Source organism: Rhamphochromis longiceps, linkage group LG19 (genome assembly GCF_057381845.1).
Source record: "Rhamphochromis longiceps isolate RC_006_pf linkage group LG19, R_longiceps_female_GT1.1, whole genome shotgun sequence".
In the NCBI taxonomy this organism is placed as follows: Eukaryota; Metazoa; Chordata; class Actinopteri; order Cichliformes; family Cichlidae; genus Rhamphochromis; species Rhamphochromis longiceps.
This window is the reverse complement of record NC_140575.1, coordinates 5,031,702-5,054,245: the sequence shown is the minus strand read 5'-3', so window position 1 is coordinate 5,054,245 and position 22,544 is coordinate 5,031,702. Positions and strand designations below refer to the sequence as shown.

General features: G+C 38.3%; 1 protein-coding gene and 1 long non-coding RNA gene across 2 annotated transcripts in view; both read right to left on the bottom strand.

Annotated features, from left to right (window-relative positions):
• Nucleotides 1-22,544, bottom strand: part of heatr5a (HEAT repeat containing 5a) — a 94,058-nt gene that overhangs the window by 48,810 nt on the left and 22,704 nt on the right. The window lies entirely within an intron of this gene.
• Nucleotides 6,983-14,495, bottom strand: LOC146646055 (uncharacterized). The gene is made up of 5 exons (XR_014908804.1): nt 14,331-14,495; nt 12,686-12,716; nt 11,716-11,747; nt 10,571-10,597; nt 6,983-8,020 (listed from the first exon to the last, which is right to left on the bottom strand). It is a non-coding gene; the product is annotated as an uncharacterized LOC146646055 (long non-coding RNA).

Sequence of the window (22,544 nt, the reverse complement as noted above, 5' to 3'; positions counted from 1 at the left end):
TGACTCTTGATGTCACTGATGTGAGATGGCAAACCCTCCGTATTGTGATGGATCAGTGTAAGAGTGTCAAGTCTGCTGGCTGTTTCTCTGACCTGAAGAAGAGGCATCATTTCCTCAACACTGGCTTGTCTCATGGTTTGGAGCGCTGCAGTTACCTCAGGATTGGCGTAAATCTTTTTCTCATCCAAGTCCTGCAAATAGAGTCCACTGAGAGACGTCACCCTGCTGAGAGCAACATAAGCCATACCTGGTTCAAAAATGTTCTTCATTGAAACTACAGCTGTCTGTGTTGTAAGACCCTGAGTTTTGTGAATTGTGCAAGCGAATGCTAGCTTTACAGGAAACTGTCTGCGTACTGCTCCTTTAAACTTCAGACTCTCCTCTGCTCTCTCAATGTAAACAAGATCATCAGATGCTGCATTAGCACTGCGGTTGTGTCTCATAGGCTGCCGGTTGTCCATCCTGAGCCCCAGTTTAATTATGTGTCCATCATTTTCAGATCTCACCACCTTTACCAGTATACCAAAAGCACCGTTGACTAAACCGTTTAGTGTGTCCAAGTTTCTGGTCAGCATGACTCGAGCTCCTTCAGCAACATTCAGAGTGTCAGGTAAATCATTTCGCCCACCTGTAAATGGTTTGTCTCTTCGTTCCATTCTGCCTGTACATTTATCCTTCTGGAAATCGTCTGCATTGATGATTATGATGTTTGAATGAAGCTTCTTCAGGGTATCTGTGTTGTGGGATTCCACATTCTTGTTGGTGGCATAAATGTGTAAGACCTCAGTTGGACATTCTTCTGGTGCAGTCACAGCCTGTGACAACAAATCTCTGTCGCACTGAGAAAGCTCATCTGTCTTTTCTTTGACTCTAATCCTGTTCAGCATCTCTGCAAAGGCCACATCATCTTTCTGACGCATGATCTCGGTTAGAGTGATCATCTGAAAATGCTCCTGCCATAGGTCAATCTGTTCTGGATCGTAAACACAGAGAGGTTTAGACTGTCGCACTGGTGGCAGCTGGTAAAAATCTCCAACAGCTAAAACTGACATTCCACCAAAAGGTCTCTGAGTGCCTTTGATTTGTTTCAGTCTTGCATCCACATAAGCAAAAAGGGGTTTTGAAACCATTGAAATCTCATCAATAACAATAATTTCAGCATTCATCAGCTCAGATCTGACTTCATCCAGTTGGTTACCAAGTCCTTGAATGGGTGGTTTCAGACTCCTGGGTAGTTTCAGTAGAGAATGTAACGTAGAGCCACTGATAGAAAAAGCTGCTGTACCGGTAAATGAAGTCAGTAAAACAGTTGGATTTGATATGTCAGCTTCTTCTGCATTAGCAGGCAGTCTGCTCAGGATCTTTGATGCTTCAGAATGAATACACTTAATCAGATGTGACTTTCCAGTTCCTGCACCACCGTTGATATAGAAGAAAAATGGATCTGGGTTCAAACCACAAACTCGCTGAATACACCAGTCTCTTATGGCATAGAACACGCAGGCCTGCTTCTGGTTCAGATTCTGATACATTACACGTACCACGGCTGGATCTACTGCAGGTTGTTCTCTGACGGCTCTGATCTTTGTTACAGCATCAGACTGACGACTGTAGTCGGGAACATTCTCCTGTTCGTTCTCATCATCAGAATGTCTCTCAGGAAGATTCTCATCGCATTGCAGCCTCACAACTTCAGATTCAGGAGCAAGATTACACCATTCATCAATCACAACATCCCTATTTTGTTCAAACTCTTCCAGTGCACTCTCAATATCCTCAGAGTTCTTCTCATACTTGTCTTTATTTCTTTTCACAACCCTTTTCACAGACTCACTGTGGTCTGAACATGGAAGTCGTACAAAACCTGAGTTGTAGAAGGACTGATAGGTTTGGAACCCTTGTGGTTTCAGTTCCTGCTCTGATCTGTGTGGAAGGTAAAGTCTCAACAGTCGACCATAATATTGCTCAGGATCTTTTTCCTGTGAACAGTGGTAATATCTGATTATAGCTGGTTTATCATTCTTTCGCCTTTGTACAAATCCAAGCTGGTTTAGAAGAGGAAGCACATCTTTTCCTTCATTTGGACCACTCACCAACCTGCACAAGGCAGCAAAATCAGCCAGTGACATTTCCTCATATTCTGGGGTCTCAGGTCTGCATTTGTATTTATCACTCAAACTTGTCATCCAAATATTACAACTGTCGTGTGTTGTGCTTTCCAGGAAGCTCATGGGCCGACTCATTTTTACTGGGTTATCATCTGTTGGTACAAATACAACACTGCGGGAACATTTTTTCATTTTTAGGCCACAGACTCGAGTCACACACTCCTGTGCGCTGATTTCTCTCTTTTTTGAGTAAGCTTGCATCACAGCTCTCATTTCATCACATTCATTGACGGTGTTCTTATCAGAGTTGTCAATAACTGTCTTCAGGTATTCAGAGAGGCCAGATTCTTTCTTTGTTATATATTTACAGAGGTATTCTATACATGAATAGGCATTCAAAATGAATGAGACATCTAAATTAGAGTTCCAGGCTTCAAGCAGGTCTGGGTTGTAATTGTTGATCCAACACTCATTTGGGTCACGTTTCAGAATCAGAGCTGTTTTCTTGTTTATGTCTTGGAGGCATTGTTCATACTCATTCATTGTTAAGTTGCATCGTGACAGAATCTGCTCTATGGTGAGGGAAGCAGCTTCAGGTTCCTTCAGCAGGTTCAACAAAGGTCTGAGTTTGGCTTTTGCAGCTTCAGTGTCTGAATCCTCATCCTGTCTCACAATCATTGTTCTTGTGGCTGGTGGTTTGGGAAACCCAAATCTACAACCAGAGTTCACACTCTTAAAGCATGTCTTTGTGTGGTTTTTGCTGTGCTTTTGTAGCTCAGTGACTTTTTTGTGCAGTTCAGGTTGTTTTTCTGGATCAGGGAGTTGAGCTGAGATGTATCTGTCCACAAAGTCACAGACAGTTTGGTCATCATCCACATCTGCTTCTACCTTTTCTCGAATCCACAGCAACATGTGTATATGTGGACTACCTCTGTGCTGGAACTCAACTCTGTAAAAGTAATCAATGATCTCACCAAGGGGCTGTGCAGGAGAAAAAAGCAAATCTCTGAACAAAGCCTCAACACGTTTATCAAACATTCGCATGGTGGTTACTGGATTTGATCTTAGAATTTCACACTTTTCTGACCAGTCCAGGGCTTCAAAATCAACCTCTTCACCTTGCTGTCTCTTTATTGCTTGAATCACTTCAGGCCATCTCATCTCAGCAGCAGAGAAAGTGACAAAGAACTGAGGTGTTCCTATTTGGCGAACCATGCTGAATAGATCTCTGGTAGTTTTCTGCCAGTAAGCTGGAGTTCCTCTGAGTGGCTGCATAAATCTGATTGCATCTTTATTTCTTACCAGCTTCTCTACTTCTGTCTTACTTTGTAACATTCCTGATGTGATTTTGCGTCCATCTTTCGTCATAGTTTTACCTTTCCTTAGCTGTATTGTCATGCTAGAATTAGCCAAGTGTATTTCAGTGACAAACTGTGAGAAAAACAGGTAATTTGTGTCTTTAGCAAATCTTGCATCAATGTTGAAAAGCCTTGACTTGAAGTATGCACTCGGTGTGAGCTTGAGACGTCTCTTTTCATCAAGTGTATTCTGACCAGTAGGAAACTGCACAGGAAATGCCATGGCTTCCAAATGAGGAGTTCTGAAGAAGCTAACAGGATTGTTTCTTTCTGCAGGAGCCACACAATATGTGTTATCAGTGAAACAGAGAATCTCTTCTGAAATGTCAACAGGCTGCAGACAACTTTCTAGAGCAAAACCTCCATTGTTCAAATCACTTTCTGGTTCATCTGGATTTTGTTCCTCTGGTTGTTCATCACAGGATTGCATATTAATATCTTGGTCACTTTGAGACTCACTTTCACACAAAAGGGCATCTTTTTCATAGTTGTCAATTTCCATTAAATCTGCTTCATTATAATCATCACTTGCCATGCTGGCTTCATCACTGCTGTCATCATCAGGTAACGTTGGATCACAAAGCAATGCATCATCTCTGATAACAATATCTGTGTACTGTGGATGAATTTGTTTCAGTTTACGCAGAGCTTGAATGAGTTTAGACCAGGTGACAGTCTGGAACAGCTGATGGCCTTTGTAGCACAGTCGTCTTTTCAGCTTTATCCTCATGATCTGTGATTGGCTTCTGATCCTCGGTAAACTGTCAACTGTTTGTTGGACCTCAGATGGTACACACACCACATTACCACGTATGAGTCTCTGTCTCCCCTTTGGAAGAGGAATAATCTTAGCAAATGGTATGCATTTGGCAATCAGATGTCTCTCCAGAATGTTGAGATCACACAGTTCAGCTGGAATATCCTGCAGTTCTAAACCATTAACAGCAGCAAGCCTGGGCATGCATCCACTTTTGAGGGAACTGTGACACGTGTGACAAATATACTCTTTTTTTCTCTCAACAGGAAAGCTGCAGTGATCATGACATGCTTCATCACACACATGAACAAATTTACCAGTTAGGCACTGATGAGCTACAGTCTGGTGTTTTGAGTAATTTTCTCTTTTGCAGATTTTCACCTGATTAGGAAAAGAAGCTTTTAGACAAACAGTACAAACATAAGATGGTGCTGACTTAATGTTAGATCTGAAACGAGATATGGCCTCATTCATTAAAGTGTTCTCTGGATGACACTGTAAACTCTCAGCTGGTCGATGCATCTGGCGATATTTCCGTTTTATATTCATTGCACATCTGATATTATGCATCTGTCTGAAAGAAAAACTGTTCCAATATTTTACTCTCATTCGTTCTCTCATATTGCCCTTGTGTTGTTGCTGAAATTGTTTTTCTTCTCCATACCGCTTTGTCATATAAGATCGTTTTTTCTGTTTAAAATCTTTGCTTTTTTTATATAGGTTATATACATATGACCTCATGTAAGCTTTATGTTTCTCTCTGAATCCAGCACAAGTTCTGTATATTCTTCTTATACGTTCCTTCTGCTTTTCTCTGAATAGGGGATTGTCTCTATATGTCCTTATGACACGTTCTCTTTTTCTCTCTCTAATTTTAGCACTTTCTCTATATATCTTTCTCAAATGTTCTCTGTGTTTCTCCTTATAGGTAGCATTTAATTTATACAGCTCATTTTTGTACAGACTCCTTTTATGTCTGTGATCAGGATCATTACACTTCTTAGTTGAGTTTTTTTTCTTTGTCTTGAAGCTTTCATCAAACCTGTACATCTGCCTTTCTTTCGTCTTCTGATTTTCCTTTCTCTGTGGTACTTTTTCTTGGGCTAATAATCTTCTCCTCATTTTTTGCCTTTCCTGTTTATTACGTTTCAGCAGTTTATCTGAGAGTTCCTCTGTTATCTTAGTTGAACTGGAGGCACTGTTTGAATCATTCTGAGGAACAGAATCTGGTGTTACCTGAGTTTCTCTCACAGAAGATGCAGAGGTTTCCTTTTCAAAATAATCAGAAGGATGATGTTTATTTCTGGGAGCAGCTGTCTCATTTGAAGAATCAACTCTGGATGACATTACTTCACTGGTTAAATCTTTGGTCACAGGTTTCCGTGTCTGCTCAGTGTATATTTCGGAGTTTAATTCATGAACACGTTCATTTAAAGCTGGTGCTGGTGCACTTGTAGCTGTTTGTCTGTATTCGGTGGTTTGATTAGCATCTCTTTGGTCAGCAGCGTTTTCACTGTGAAACTCGATGGGCTGTAGCTCATAAGTGCAGCTTGGTGCGATGCTGAACATTCTGTACAAACGTTTGATCCTGTCAATCATGTCATTAAGACGTGTGAATTTCAACATAACTGCAGTTCCACCACTTACACTTAGCGACAATGGCATACCAGTAGACTTACGTGGGTGAGGGTCAAAATATGCATATTCACCTGAAGTCAGCCTGCTAACAGCGATGACTGTTCCTCCCATGACTAGCAAAGCATAGCGAACGTCTGAAGCCAAACACTGTAGTCCCTGTTCAAGGCTCGGAAAGTGATCTGTACCATCAAATGTGCCGTAATGAGCAAACTGAGACATGTCGACTTGATACTCGTGTCTGCGGCTGGTAACAACTGAGGGAAGTTCATCGCAGGCTAGAAACACGCTGTTCACAAACCTCAGTCTGGCATCTGAATAGACGGCATGGCCTTTGTCCAACACACGGTTTAGATCTGCTCTGGTAATAAATTCATCCTCGTGTAAGAATGACAGGAAAACCAAACTGTTAGCCATGCATTGCTGATTCCGGTACTTTCCATACCTAGGAGCGGCCTGGCTTCGGGAAGCACAGACGCTACTCACTCGTGGACGACTTTCACTGTTTGTAACCTGTACATGAGACTGTCCTGGAGCTTGTCCATCATGCTGTGTTTGTACAGTTAGCTGGGGTTTAGTCTGGATTAGCTGCATAACTTCAGGCTCTGGGACAGATACTGAGGGAACACTTCTCTTTACCACATCTGCATAAGACACTGTGGCTGTCTCTCCATCATGCTGTGTTTGTACAGTTACCTGGGGTTCAATATGTATTACCTGCATAACTTCAGGCTCTGGGACAGATACTGAGGGAACACTTCTCTTTACCACATCTGCATAAGACACTGTGGCTGTCTGAACACTGCTCTGTACTTCTGTGCTGGGAAAAGTTGAAACACACACCTTTACCTGCTCACTGCTCTGAGAAACATTCACCTGTTCTTTCTGCTTTTGCCATCTAAGCTTCTGGGACTGCGACCTTTGACTTTTTCTTGGCATTTTGCTGAAGTACAACCTGGAGCTTATATGTGGTTATACACAAATGTAAACAAAACTGAACCTTGAAACACAGAAAAACGTATAACTCCTCAAATTACTGTTAAATCTGAGAAATGTACTATTATATATAAAAAGCTGATTTTCTACTCCAAACTCAAAATAAAGGAAATTCAAAGTTCTCTGGAAACAATTTGGTCCGTTTTATTGTAGCTATTTCAGAAACTGTATAATTTTACTTATATATTTTTAACCAGACTGGTAAATAATTACAACTTCTATAAAATGATATACAGAATAAATCTCAACAATCAACAGGCTATAATAAAAGTCTTAGCTCTTAGGGGAGTTTATGTAAATCTTTCAGATATCTAAAATTGAAATCAAATATATGGAGCTTTGTTGGTGTGGTGATAAGATGACAGGTGATGAGGATTCTTCAGCTGGATTTTCTGCAGCAGTCAGGAAACAGGAAGTCCTCAGGCGCTTCTCGATGACAATACTAACTGAATACTTACACCGAGTGACAAAATGGGTTTGTCCTTAAATAATAATACTATAAACTTGCAGTCAAATGTTATAGCCAATGAAACAGACTAACAGACTGGATCTAATTTATTATTTATCTGAATGTATGTATTACAAAATAACCAGATTATCTTATTACAAATAAACGTATAAAAAGGTGATATTTTATACAATTGATCAAAGTAAGCCAAACTAGCAGTCCAAACTAAAGTCTAATGCAAAATTAAAATGACAAATGTAGGGCTGTGTAAGTAGTTTCTACTATAAGTTCTACTGTAATTCTACTACTGTATATTCAACTTGTAATTTCCAGCAAAATGACTGAATGTGAGAGAGTTTAATGACAGGAAAGAAAGAGCAGTGAGAGCAGAGATCTCTCAGAATTCTGTAACAGATAGATCAAGTTCTGGTAACTTGGATTTCTGAAAATTGGATTCTGAAAGGATTCTCAAAACTTGGATTCTCAAATTAGATAGAGCAGTAGAGATAGAGGGATACAAGATGGAATGGCTTTCAAATTAGATAGAGCGGTAGAGAGAGGGATACAAGATGGAATGGCTTTCAAATTAGATAGAGCGGTAGAGATAGAGGGATACAAGATAGAATGGCTTTCAAATTAGATAGAGTTGGGAGAGTGATAGGATAGACAGAATTGCTTATAATGATAGAGAGAGAGAGGATCTTCTGCAGCAGGTCACCTGTAAGACACAAAAGGCCTGGAATTAGTCGTATTTCCAATATTCTTCAGATTATATGGCACACCTAAAATCCTGTCATTTTCTCAAAAACATACAATGTGCCTAGTGTATCGATTCTGGTTATGCTTACTGACCTCGAACGGGATTTCTGTGGTACACAGCGCTCAAAATTCTGTCAAATATTTTAGTAAGACTTCGGTAAGCTACAAAGCTGCGCTGCTTGATGTATTGTCAGAGCATTATGGCTACCATAGTCAGGACCCTCGTAGAGTAATTCGTACGGTGCTTCAACATAACATTATGGTGTGTGTACAAGGACCTGGCACATGCTATGAGACATGCTTATGAAGCAGATTTCAAACTGATCAACCCATGAAGAGTTTGATGGATTTGTGGATGAGGAATGAACTGAAAAAGTGAGTGTATTGTTCTGTATTTTATGTGTTACAACTGAACAGTGTTGAGAGTTGTTGTGAATGACTTGAATAAAGTTTGACTTATCTGACTGTTTTGTTTGGCTTAATCTGCCTTAAAAACAGACTTGTTTATTGACATTATGCCTTATAATTTCAAAAATACAGTACATGTAGGGCTTTAAATACTAAAGAGTTCTACAGTAAATTATTGGAGTGAACAGAATGACAATGTTTAACAAATGATGGTGGAACTGTTATAAGGACATTTTTACGTTCTATTAAAACAATAAACTAAGTCTAAACTCAAACCAAGACGTGCTGCTACAGTAACTTACTGTAAATATTATATGGTCCAACAAAACCAACACACTGAGGTTAGAGCAGACAGTTTCAGGCCACTCTGTATGAATTTTGGCAAAATGAGAAATTTGGAGACAGCTAGTTTCTACACAGCAGTTTCTACATATTTCAGTCACATTTGGGGCATGTTTGATACACAGCAATAAGCACTCCACTAAATCTATAATAAACTTATCATAGCTGATATAAAGGCCTAATTAGCAAAATTTAGTATGATGGTAATTTCTTTGTAGATCATTTCATGATAAAAAGAACAGAAGTGAGTGCTGTATCTGAGCTGTTGCATGTAAGATCTTAGCTGGAGATTCCCACATTTCTTAAACAAACAAACAAACATGACTTTCAGACAGTTCATCTTTTGTAAATTAGGCCAGGATTATTTTCAAAAAACAGCCTTGATAAAAAATATCAGGCCACTATAAAATGTCTCATGTTTATGTTTTCATCCCACCTATATTTTGCAAGTCATTATGACAAATTACAAAAAGCAGTTTTCAGGCAGTGATTTAAGGGAAGAAGTTTTTGAAATCCACAATGCCCTACCACCAGTGGTCTCAAACTCTTGGTCGTTAAGGCCTGGTGTCCAGAAACTTTTCTGTGTGTCCCTGTTGCAACGCACCTGAATAACATTAGTAGGTCATTAGCAAAACTCTACCTGACTGCATGCTGAGGTGGTAATTCAGCCATTTGATTCATGTTATAGCAGCTCATGAGTGAATGAACATGATGCAATGAAAGTACTTTTAGAAGTACATTTTTCCAAACACTTAAATTACTTAAATTTGAGTAGTCTTAGGGGATGCCACTTCAGCACACAGTCAAATTCTATACTCTCACTAATGACCTACAAATGTTATTCAGGTGTTTTGTAACAGGGACACGTGGAAAAGCTTCAGGACACCGGCCCTTGAAGACTGGAGTTTGAGACCCCTGCCCTATGTGAATATTTAATTGTCCCTAAACTGCTAGTCGTGAGCTGCTCTAATGTGAAACAAACACATATAGTTCTGTAAAGGTTTACAAAGAGATTTCTAAGGATCTGGAGACCCCAGAAAACAAATACCCTCCCAGATGTTGTAGCTGAACAGGCAAAAACAAGTTGCCTAATAATATCTCGATGATAACCAACAGCTGTGCTGACTAACTGCACTAAACTGAATCATCTATAGTGAGAGAAAAACACCAGCATTAAAGTCAAACATGGTGCTGTTACTATGATGTCCCAGAGTTCCTTTACTACTTCAGGACCATCAACTCATCAGATCCTGAGCTTAAGTTTAATCACACTTAGGATCTGAAGCACACAAGCAAGTCCAATTCAATGAATGAAACAAAACTCTTGGTGTAAACGAATCAGTCTGGACTTTAATGAAATTAAGATACTTGGTATGACTTGAAAACCCTATATTGGGCCTTAAGACTTTTTTCTTTTCTTGCCTGTCCTGTTTGGATCTAATTAAGACAATTCTGAAATTATAGTGGACCAAAATCAACCAGTGATGTAAACCAGTCATTACCAGTTACTGTAAATGCTTGATGGTAATTGTTGCTATCAGAGCATCCACAGCTGGGTATTAGAGACCAACATGTTTTTACATTAGACCAGGTTGTTCTGGTTCAAAAATGAAATCATCACTTTAAAACTGCTTTTTGTATTTATCCAGGTCATCCTTGTTAGATGATTTGAAACATGTGAAAAAAGCATAAACAAAATAAATCTGCAAGGAAGAAAGACCTTTCTCAGCACTGTACCGCAGACAAAACCTTTACTTACCAGACTTGCGACGATCAGATCAGTATCCTAGAGAAAGGAAACAACACATCAGATCACTGTTTAATGACTTAGACTGTTGAACCTCTTCGCACACAATCCAATTTACTGTGACATGAAATAACTAGTAAAATCCTCAATTTCTCCAAGCCTTTATGAACTCACTGTAGTCTGAAGAGGACAAACTTCAGTTACAGAGTCTCACATGGCGATAACATGTGTAATAAAGGCATGCATACTACAGAAGTGAAAAGAAGAGGCACCAATATTTGTTGGTACAGATTATGGCTTTTTAGCTCCATCATTTTCTATCACAAGTCAGTGCTTAATAAAGTGTGGAAAAACCACAACTGTTAGAATCAACGGAAAACCTCATCAGGTTTTAGTTCTGATCTGAATATGTAAATCCTAAAATACATGTAAATTTTGACATGTTATTGTAACAACAGTGGCACACCATTTTTGCAATTACAAAAATTATAATAAAAAGTCCTTCCATTGTACCTGTTGGCAGGAATCTTTGTATTTTGCAATATTTCCCTTTTTTATATAAAATTTTAAACACATTGTATCAAGCAAATTATTAAGAAACTGATTTAAACTTAGTGTATATAAATTACACACAGGCTTTAACATACACAACATTGCCTACTCACAACTCTGGTTCTCTTAGTCTTTTATTATTGCTTAAATGTTTAACCTACCACTTCTGTTCACTCAGGCAAAAATACTTCTATAGTGGTCTGACTTTAATGTAATACATAAGCAAAATATGAGTGAAGATATAAAGCAACAACTGTGGTGCTCTTAAGTGTTTAAGCTACCACTTACACTAACTCACCTAAAATGCGTTCATAGTTGTGTCTGTTACGTAAATCGACAAACAAACGGAGAACACGAACAACTGTATAAAAACAGTTGTTTGTGTTCAAACATAAAAATCAGACACAAATGGCCTGTTAAACTTCAGGGACAGTCAGAGGTCATGTGTGGGGCCTTTGCTGCTACAAGGTATACATTCTGACCATTTGTTTTTGCCCATCAGTAAATGGTAATGTCACAAAAACCAAACTACGTTAGGTAAGTTGCTAAACATGTTACACAGTGACAATGTCATATTTCTGCAGTTACAATTGCTGCTTACTTACCAGCAAAGGCAAAACCGAAGTTCTGTTTCACTCTGTGTAACAAAAGAACAAAAATACAGAATCAGACAACTGAAATCAGCATCAGAGTCAATACTGCATCACAATCTGTAGTGAAAAAAAAATCAGTTAAATTCTTTGTTTACAACAGCTTTACTATAAACACCCCATCTTCTCTTTCTGCACCTTATTAAAGATTTCTGTCTTTATTAAGGTGATGTGTCGTTTTATCCATCTGCAATAAGCCACAGAAATTCCTCATTAACGTAAAGCTCTAATACTTTACATAACACAGCAGATACCACAAGCAATGATTTGCTCGCACTGCACACTTGATCAAATGATAACATCACAGTTTCAAAGCATGCAACAATCACAAATGATACTTGATACTATAAATGCTTGATGGTAGTTCTTCGTATCAGGGCTTCCACAGCTGGGTATTAGAGACCAGCATGTTCTCACATTAGAACAGATAGCTCTGGTTTGGTTTTCTCTGCTTCATACGTGAAATCATCACTTTAAAATGCTTTTTTGTATTTATTCATATCATCCCTGTTAGATGATTTGAAACATGTGACAAAAAAGCATGAACAAAATAAATCTGCAAGGAAGAAAGACTTTTCCCAGCACTGTACCTCAGACAAAATGAACTCACTTTAGTCTAAAGAAGGCAAAATTAAATTGCAAATGGCCTTAACATGTGTAATAAAAACCATAATTACTACAGAAATGCTTTGATAAGCCTTTAAAATTAAAATTAGACATAAATGGCCTATTAAACTTCAGGGACATTTTTAGGGACACTCAGAGATCTAGTGGGGGAGCTTACTGCTTATAAATCCTAAATGTGTTTTTGCCCATGAGCAAATGGCAAAATATCACAAAAAGCCAAACTATTGTATATAAATTGCTAAACATGTTACACAATCCCAGTTTCATATTGCTTCAGTTACAATCACTGTTTACTTACCAGCAAAGGCAAAACCAAGCTTTATGTCACTCTGTGTAACAAAAGACAAAGAACAAAAATACAGGATCAGAAAACTCAAATCAGCATCAATACTGCATCACTCTCTGTTGTCAAAAAGATTCACTAAACTTCTTTGTTTACTACAGCTGGAATACAAACAACAACTCTCCTCTGTTTTCTTTGGTCTACCTCTCATTTAAGATTGCAATAACACTCATACATGAAAAACTGCACGATGTATATTTTTAAGGCTTTAATATTTGAGGTGGTCTGCATTCAAATTCTACTTCCTAAAATATTACCAACTGCACATAGTATCATTAAATATGCTGTTATTTTAAAATAAATATCTATATACCATATTAATAATAATAATAATATACTGACATATTTTATTTATGTGAAGGTGGGCTGTTGTTTATTTCATTAATTTTCCACAAAGTGAGAATTTAAACTGTGCTGCAGATTTAGGTTGGCACAAACAAGCCTTTGTTAAACAGTTCTTAAAAATTAAAGTCTCCTGTTTAGGAGTTCTTATTATTCTTGGGCTATGTCCACATGTACACAGGTACTTTTGAAAATGGAGATTTTTCTATCCGTTTGCACCTTTCGTCCACACTTAAACGGCGTTTTCGGTCACTGAAAAACTAAAAACGCTTGCCAGGATATTTTTGAAAACTCCGTTTTTGCATTTATGTGTGGACAGGGACACGGAGAAAACGCAGCGCCTTTTTTGACGTCACACTGTGCGCCACGTTATTTTTTCGGTGAAATGCATTTCTACAATAGGGTTACTGTTAATTGTTCTCTCTGCAGTGTTTAAATGCTTACATATACACACACAGTTACTGTCCCCCCACACATATGACTCTGTTCTGCTTTTATGCCCCATCTTTGTTTGCTATTTCCCACCGAGGCTTCTAGACTTCTGATTGGCCAACATTTCTACACTTTAGGAATATAGCGCCACCTGTTGCTTTGGTAGGTTCCTAGCAGAGTTTTCCTTCATTTCTGCATTCATGTGTGGACGGGATTGTTTTTTAAAACGAAAACGGAAAGTCTCAGTTTTCAAAAATACCCGTGTATGTGGGGACATAGCCTATGTTTAATCCTCAGTTTCTCCCCCCCTCCTTTCTCTTAATTAATCCACAAGACCTGGACAAACGTGACTTTTTTCTCCCGTGTTCGGTCAGAGGCGGTAAAATGGCTCCTTTGATCTTGCCGACAGCTGACACTGAATCTAAGATGGCGGTTCGTTAAAAACTTTACAGCATAAAGAATGAGGCTGTTTTAACCAACTGATTTGTGAAGAGAACTAACTGCACCTTATGTAACAGACGGACAAACACGAACACACCAAATGTAATTAATAAAACAACACAATAACCGTGGTTCACAGTCAAATTTTCATTTCACACTGGGCTCAAAGGAGCGCTAGGCATTAGCATCGGGTTGTTAGCTCATCAAACACTCCTTTTACATACAAAAATGACAAAGTTTCACTAAGAAAAAGCAACCACTGTGTTACTCTAATATGAGTTATACCTCGGTTGGCTTTATAAATCACTAAAAGAACTCGTTAAATCGCACAAACAGACTATAAACATTTAGGAGAGAAGAGGAGAAGCAGAGCAGCAGCACTCACCCAGAGCGGACTCAGCGAAGTGTGCGGAAAGGCGGATGTCCGGCAGTCAGGTAAAAGATGAGGCGTTCACGGGTAGTAGGAAATTCCAGTATTACACACAATGGGCATTGTAAACATCAAAAATGTAGGTGATTTTAAATATTCTATACAATATTTATTTGCTACAGAAAAAACTCGCAGAACTTTAATTCTATAAGTTGAATAAATATTATTAGAAGGCTCTACTCCTGAACACCAACACCAAAGAGCTGAGTTCACCAGACCTGAAAAAAACAAAAAACAACCAATCCAGGACAGTCAGTCTGCAAAGATGTTTTAAAGACATATATATATATATATATATATATATATATATATATATATATATATATATATATATATAAACATTATCCATTAAGGATTCCCCTCAAAACAAATGACTATAATTTCCTAACCGTAAGGGCTAGAACGGTCACTGCACCGTTTTGTTCAGAAGAGATGGGGGAATCTTCAAGTGTTGACAATTTATCATTAAAATATGAATTTTTAGAGATATATGACATGGATGACTTGTTGACTTAGAAGCCACGAATTCCCCAATATGCAAATTTGAATGCCTGGAGCCCACATACATGATTGGCTGGCTGGGAAGCCGTGCAGGCCCTGATTTGTGGATTTGAATTCCTCAGCCCTCAGATATGATTGGCTGGCTTAGAAGCCATGAAGGCCCCAATATGCAAATTTGAAAGCCTCAGGACACATATATGATTGGCTGGGAAACCGTGCAGGCCCTGATTTGAAAATTTGAATGTCTCAGTCCTCACAGAGGATTGGCTGCCTGGGGACCTGGCAGAAATATATAGAAATACTATGATTAAGCATAAATACTACATTTAGTAGAAATACTATGTTTTAGCACAAATACTATAAAAAGCAGAAATACTATAATTTAGCAGAAATACTATATTAAGCACAAATCCTGTAAAAAGCAGAAATACTATATTAGGCACAAATCCTATAAAAAGCAGAAATACTATATTAGGCACAAATAGTATAAAAAGCAGAAATACTATAATTTAGCAGAAATACTATGTTAGGCACAAATCCTATAAAAAGAATAAATACTATAATTTAGCAGAAATACTATATTAGGCACAAATCTTATGAAAAGCAGGAATAGTATGATTTAGCAGAAATACTGTATTTAGCACAAGTACCGAAAAGTACCAGAAATACTATGATTTAGCAGAATAGTAATAACTTACAAAATTACAAATATGGAGGCATATTGAAACACAAATGCACAGAGGGACACACAAACACAGGCTCTAATCCAGTCAACCAGTCTAACTATATTCAATTTAAATCCTACAATGACATGCTGCCAAATAAGGGCAGGGTCCTCTCTCTCTCACTAAACACACACACACACACACACACACACACACACACACACACACACACACACACACACACACACACACACACACACACACACACACACAAACAGACAGACACAGAGGGAGAGAGCTGCCGAATTTAAATCCACCAATCAGAGTGGCTGTTTACGTTTTCCCGCCAAAACAGGTGCATCTTTTTACACACGCAGCACAGAGAGGCACAGGATTATTGCAGCCTATTTCTCATAGTGAGGACTCCCCTCAAACAAATGACCATAATTTCCTAACTGTAGGGGCTAGAACGGTCATTCTTACACCGTTTTGTTCAGAAGTGATTGGGGAATCTTCAAGTGTTGACAATTTATCATTAAAATGTGAATTTTTAGAGATATATGACATGGATGACTTATTGACTTAGAAGCCACGAATTCCCCAATATGCAAATTTGAATGGCTGAGGCCACATATATGATTGGCTGGCTGGGAAGCCGTGCAGGCCCTGATTTGTGGATTTGAATTCCTCAGCCCTGATATGATTGGCTGGCTTAGAAGCCATGAAGGCCCCAATATGCAAATTTGAATGCCTCAGGACACATATATGATTGGCTGGGAAGCCGTGCAGGCCCTGATTTGAAAATTTGAATTTCTCAGTCCTCACAGAGGATTGGCTGCCTGGGGACCTGGCAGAAATATATAGAAATAGTATGATTAAGCATAAATACTACATTTAGTAGAAATACTATGTTTTAGCACAAATACTATAAAAAGCAGAAATACTATAATTTAGCAGAAATACTATATTAAGCACAAATCCTATAAAAAGCAGAAATACTATATTAGGTACAAATCCTATAAAAAGCAGAAATACTATAATTTAGCAGAAATACTATATTAAGCACAAATCCTATAAAAAGCAGAAATACTATATTAGGCACAAATAGTATAAAAAGCAGAAATACTATAATTTAGCAGAAATACTATATTAAGCACAAATCCTATAAAAAGCAGAAATACTATATTAGGTACAAATCCTATAAAAAGCAGAAATACTATATTAGGCACAAATAGCATAAAAAGCAGAAATACTATAATTTAGCAGAAATACTGTGTTATGCACAAATCCTATAAAAAGAATAAATACTATAATTTAGCAGAAATACTATATTAGGCACAAATCTTATGAAAAGCAGAAATAGTATGATTTAGCAGAAATACTGTATTTAGCACAAGTACCGAAAAGTACCAGAAATACTATGATTTAGCAGAATAGTAATAACTTACAAAATTACAAATATGGAGGCATATTGAAACACAAATGCACAGAGGGACACACAAACACAGGCTCTAATCCAGTCAACCAGTCTAACTATATTCAATTTAAATCCTACAATGACATGCTGCCAAATAAGGGCAGGGTCCTCTCTCTCCCACTAAACACGCACACACACACACACACACACACACACACACACACACACACACACACACACAGAGGGAGAGAGCTGCCGAATTTAAATCCACCAATCAGAGTGGCTGTTTACGTTTTCCCGCCAAAACAGGTGCATCCTTTTTACACACGCAGCACAGAGAGGCACAGGATTATTGCAGCCTATTTCTCATAGTGACGACTCCCCTCAAACAAATGACCATAATTTCCTAACCGTAGGGGCTAGAGCCGTCATTCTTACACCGTTTTGTTCAGAAGAGATGGGGGAATCTTCCAGTGTTAACAATTTATCATTAAAATATGAATTATTAAAGATATTTGACTTGTAATGCACCATAACTGAGCAGAGCGAAGCAAAAACTGCCTTGACTTGCCCTCAAACAACGCTTTCTAACTCTAAATCTATTTGGAGTATCGATATCATTTTTTCACCGTAAGAGACAGCAGGCTTTGGTGAACAATCATGGAAATTTTCAGGTCTCTGTGGAAATCCAACAAAAAGTTATGACGAGAGAAAAAAGTGGTTCATTTCCAGAGTTTGAAATCTGAAGAAATCTGAGCGAAGGACGAATTTCCTACCCTCAAACAAGTCCAACTCATTTCAGAACGGTAATAGGTGAGAAAGAAATTCTTGAATTGTGAGCGTCAGGGGTGTCTGAAGATATACCGGGACAAGCCTCATGTCTTAACTTTGCTTCGTTAAGGAGATATGACGATTCGAATATGCCTCTCATTACAGAAATCCAGCCGTGATTTTGAACAAACTCTCCATTGACTTTATATGGAGAGTTTTCTGACCTTGTGTTGGTCTGAGGAGATTTGCCAAAATTCTATAAATCCCACAACAATGATGGTGACATTTTCGGAAAGCCAGCAAAAATACCTACGTTTTGATGTATAATTTGTGGAAGTTGAGTGAAAATTGAGCAAGTAGCAGGAAGTTGTTCGGACATGAAGTGAAAATTGCAAAAGCTTCAGTGTCACACTGGAAGCCAAGAGCATAGCAACCATAACAACACATGTATTTTGTGAAAAATCACAATTTTGCAACTGAAAACTTTAAGAGGCATAAAAGTAAAACAGTAAAAGATTTGAAAAAGCTGAATCATACCTGAATAGCCCAATAATTTGTGAACATTTTAAAATTTGAATGGTTGTTCTAGGTGAAAGTATGAGGAAGTAGTTAAGTTTCAAAAACAAGCAAATTTTAGCAGAATTGCTGAAGTTTCCCATTCATTTCAATGGGACAAATTAAAGGAAAAAAGCTTAATATTTTAAAAAGTATAATAGTTAAAAATACCAAAAGTCATAGCCGGCATTAGCAAAAATAGCTGAATAGTTTAAAGTTTGAACGGTGAAAATAGCACAAAAACTGTGGAAGTAGTTAAACGGCGAAAAGTGTACGGAAGTCCTAAGAATAATAAAGAATAAAGAGAAACAGGAACTCAATAGTGTGGATGCTTAAAGCATCCACACAACTAGAAAAAATTGCATTTCCTGCGAAAATGCTGTGTGGATGCCTTACGCTGAAGATTTCTGCTGAAAAAAGCAGAAAAAGTTGAAAAAACAAAAAACATTGCCCTGAGCGAGATTCGAACCTGGCCTTTCTGATCTATAGGCGGCGTCTCACCTTACTGGACCAAACTGATTCTTACAAAGAAGAGGTGGAGAGACTGACAATTCTGGTGAAATTAGCAGAAGCTGCTTAGTATTGTGCTAATAAGAGGTGAAAAGGCTAAACATTTAGCAGAAAAGAGGTGAATCAGAAGAAGTTCTGCTGAAAAGAGGTAAAGAAGCAAAAAGATGAGTTGAAAAGAGGTGTAGAAGTGCTTGCTGAAGATGGCTGTATGTGTAATGACACACTGGAGAGTGTCAAGAAAGCAGAGCGCATGCAAGCAGGGAACATGTGTAGCAACTGTCACAGGTAGGATTCGAAACTCTGCCCCCGGGTCTCACGGCAGCTGCCCTACCCTCTGAGCCAAATGAGTTCTGGTCTCAAGCAAATATATGATGAGAGAGAAAATGTGCACTGTGGAGCAGAAGCTCAAATTAGCAGAAAAGAGGTGAAGAGGAAGAACTTTGTTGTGAAATGAGGTAAAGAAACTGAAATTTGTGCTTAAAACAAGTGAAAAAGCTGAACTCTGAAATCCTGCTAAAACAGTAGTAGAGGCTGATATTTTTCAGCTACTCACTGAGCCAAACTGGTTCTCACGTAACTGAAAAAAGGTGGAAAAGCTTAAAATTCTAATGAAAACAGCAGAAGAGGCTAAGTGCACTGTGGAGCAGGAGCTCTAATTAGCAGAAAAGAGGTGAAGAGGAATAATTTCTGCTGAAAAGAGGTAAAGAAGCAAAAAGCCGAGTTGAAAAGAAGTGTAGAAGCAGAAGTGCTTGCTGAAGATGGCTGTATGTGTAATGACACACTGGAGAGTGTCAAGAAAGCAGAGCGCATGCAAGCAGTGAACATGTGTAGCAGCTGTCACAGGTAGGATTCGAACCTCTGCCACCGGGTCTCACGACAGATGCCCTACCCTCTGAGCCAAATGAGTTCTGGTCACAAGCAAAGATATGATGAGAGGGAAAATGTGCACTGTGGAGCAGCAGCTCAAATTAGCAGAAAAGAGGTGAAGAGGAAGAACTTTGTTGTGAAATGAGGTAAAGAAACTGAAATTTGTGCTTAAAACAAGTGAAAAAGCTGAACTCTGAAATCCTGCTAAAACAGCAGAAGAGGCTGATATTTTTCAGCTACTCATTGAGCCAAACTGGTTCTCACGTAACTGAAAAAAGGTGGAAAAGCTTAAAATTCTAATGAAAACAGCAGAAGAGGCTGAGTGCACTGTGGAACAGAAGCTCAAATTAGCAGAAAAGAGGTGAAAACAGCAGAAGAGGGTGAGATTTGTGCTGATAAGAGGTGAAACTGCGGAACCAATCAGAGGTACTGCTTCTGTCTGCTTCATCAGGCTGTGTACTTGTATGTATTTCTGCCATAGACTGTTAACCAGAATCTGAGGTCCATATTAGAAAAGCTGCTAAAATCATTAAACTTTGCAGAATTGTAATAAATTATCAATATGAATTACCGGTCTGTGATAGTGTATAAATTTGTAGTTAAAAAAAAAACATGTGGGCCAAGGTGGAATCGAACCCACGACCTCTGGTCTGAAGAGCGGTGTCATTACCAATCGCGCCACCTCTAAGGGGGCGGGCGCTTTGAAAAAAAGGGTGATGAGGAGTCAGAATTAGATCGCGGTGAGACGCGAAAAACGCCGTTTTTTGGAGTTACAAAACGTCGTGTAACTCAAAAACTAGGTGGGATAGAAGCATAATTCTTGCACTGGGTGAATCAGCGGACTTTGGTGTACTTTGACTGCGATTTACATAGCTCTTTGTATCTCCGTCGCGGAGATATGACGAGAGAAGAAACGGCTTCATTTTCGGAATTTGAAAAATGAGAGGAGGACAGATTTCCACCCCTCAAACAAGTCTAACTCATCTCAGAACGGTAATAGGTGAGAAAATAATTCTTGAATTGTGAGTGTCAGGAGTGTCTGAAGATATACAGGGACAAGCCTCATGTCTTAACTTTGCTTCGTTAAGGAGATATGACGATTTGAAAATGCCTTCAGTTTCAGTATTTCAGCTCTGAGTTTCACAACCTCCCCATAGACTTTGAATGGGGAGTTTTTAGACCATGTGTCACTTCGAGGCAAATTGTGAAAAAAACGTAACTCTCACAATAATTATAGTGACACTGTCTTAAAGCCAGCAAAAATACCTACGTTTTGATGTATAATTTGTGGAAGTTGAGTGGAAATTGAGCGAGTAGCAAGGAGTTGTTCAGACATGAAGAGAAAATTCAGAACGGACGAGTGTGCAGTGGGAGTTAATTGCATAGCAACCATAGCAACACATGTATTTTCTGAAAAATCACAAAGTTGTAACTGAAAACTTAAAGAGTCATTACATGAAAACGGTAACAGATATGAAAAAGCTGAATCACACAGGAATAGCCCAATCATCTGAGAACGTTTTAAAGTTTGAATGGAGTTTCTAGGTGAAAGTATGAGGAAGTAGTTAAGTTTCAAAGACAAGCAAGTTTTAGCAGAATTGTAGAAGTTTCCCATTCATTTCAATGGGACAAATTAAAGGAAAAAAGTGTAATATTTTAAAAAGTATAATAGTAATAAGTACCAAAAGATATAGCAGTCGAAAGCAGAAATAGCAGAACAGTTTAGAGTTTGAATGGTAAAAATCGGCTGAAAACTGAGGGAGTAGTTAAGCGGCAAAGAAACGGAGCAACTAGAATAATAAAGGATAAAGAATAAAGAGAAACAGGATCTCAATAGTGTGGATGCCTACGGCATCCACCCAACTAGAAAAATTTGCATTTCCTGCGAAAATGCAGTGTGGATGCTTAAAGCTGAAGCTGTATGCAAAAAGTAGCTGAAAAAGCTGAAAAGTTGCAGAAATTGTAAAAACTTTGCAGAAGCAAAAGAAGTTTGCTAAAATGGAATAACTTAGCAGAACTGCAATATCTTAGAGGAAACATAATACTTGGCAGAAATACAATAGCATAGCAGAATTTAGCAGAAATATTGTAACTTACCAGAAACATGATAACTTCTCAAAAATACAAGAATTTAGGAGAAATAGTATAAGATAACAGAAAGAATATATTTAGCCAAAAATACTTAAACATTACAGAAACACTATGATTTAGAAAAATAGTACAACAGAGCAGAAATATTGTGATTTACCAGAGACACTGTGATGAACTATGAATATTGTAATTTTAAATTGAGACTATGTTTTAGCACAAATATTATAATTTGGCAGAAATACTATAATTTAGCAGAAATACTGTATTTAGCACAAGTACCGAAAAGTACCAGAAATACTATGATTTAGCAGAATAGTAATAACTTATTGAAACACAAATGCACAGAGGGACACACAAACACAGGCTCTAATCCAGTCAACCAGTCTAACTATGTTCAATTTAAATCCTACAATGACATGCTGTCAAATAAGGGCAGGGTCCTCTCTCTCCCACTAAACACACACACACACACACACACACACACACACACACACACACACACACACACACACACACACACACACACAGGGAGAGAGGACTAAGTTTCTAGGTCAGCCTGGGAGCTGCTGAATTTGAATCCACCAATCAGAGAGGCTGTTTACGTTTTCCCGCCAAAACAGGTGCATCTTTTTACACACGCAGCACAGAGACATAGACCTGCTTCTTTCAGTTTATTTCACATAGTGAGGATTCCCCTCAAACAAATGACCATAATTTCCTAACCATAGGGGCTAGAGCGGTCATTCTTACACCGTTTTGTTCAGAAGAGATGGGGGAATCTTCAAGTGTTGA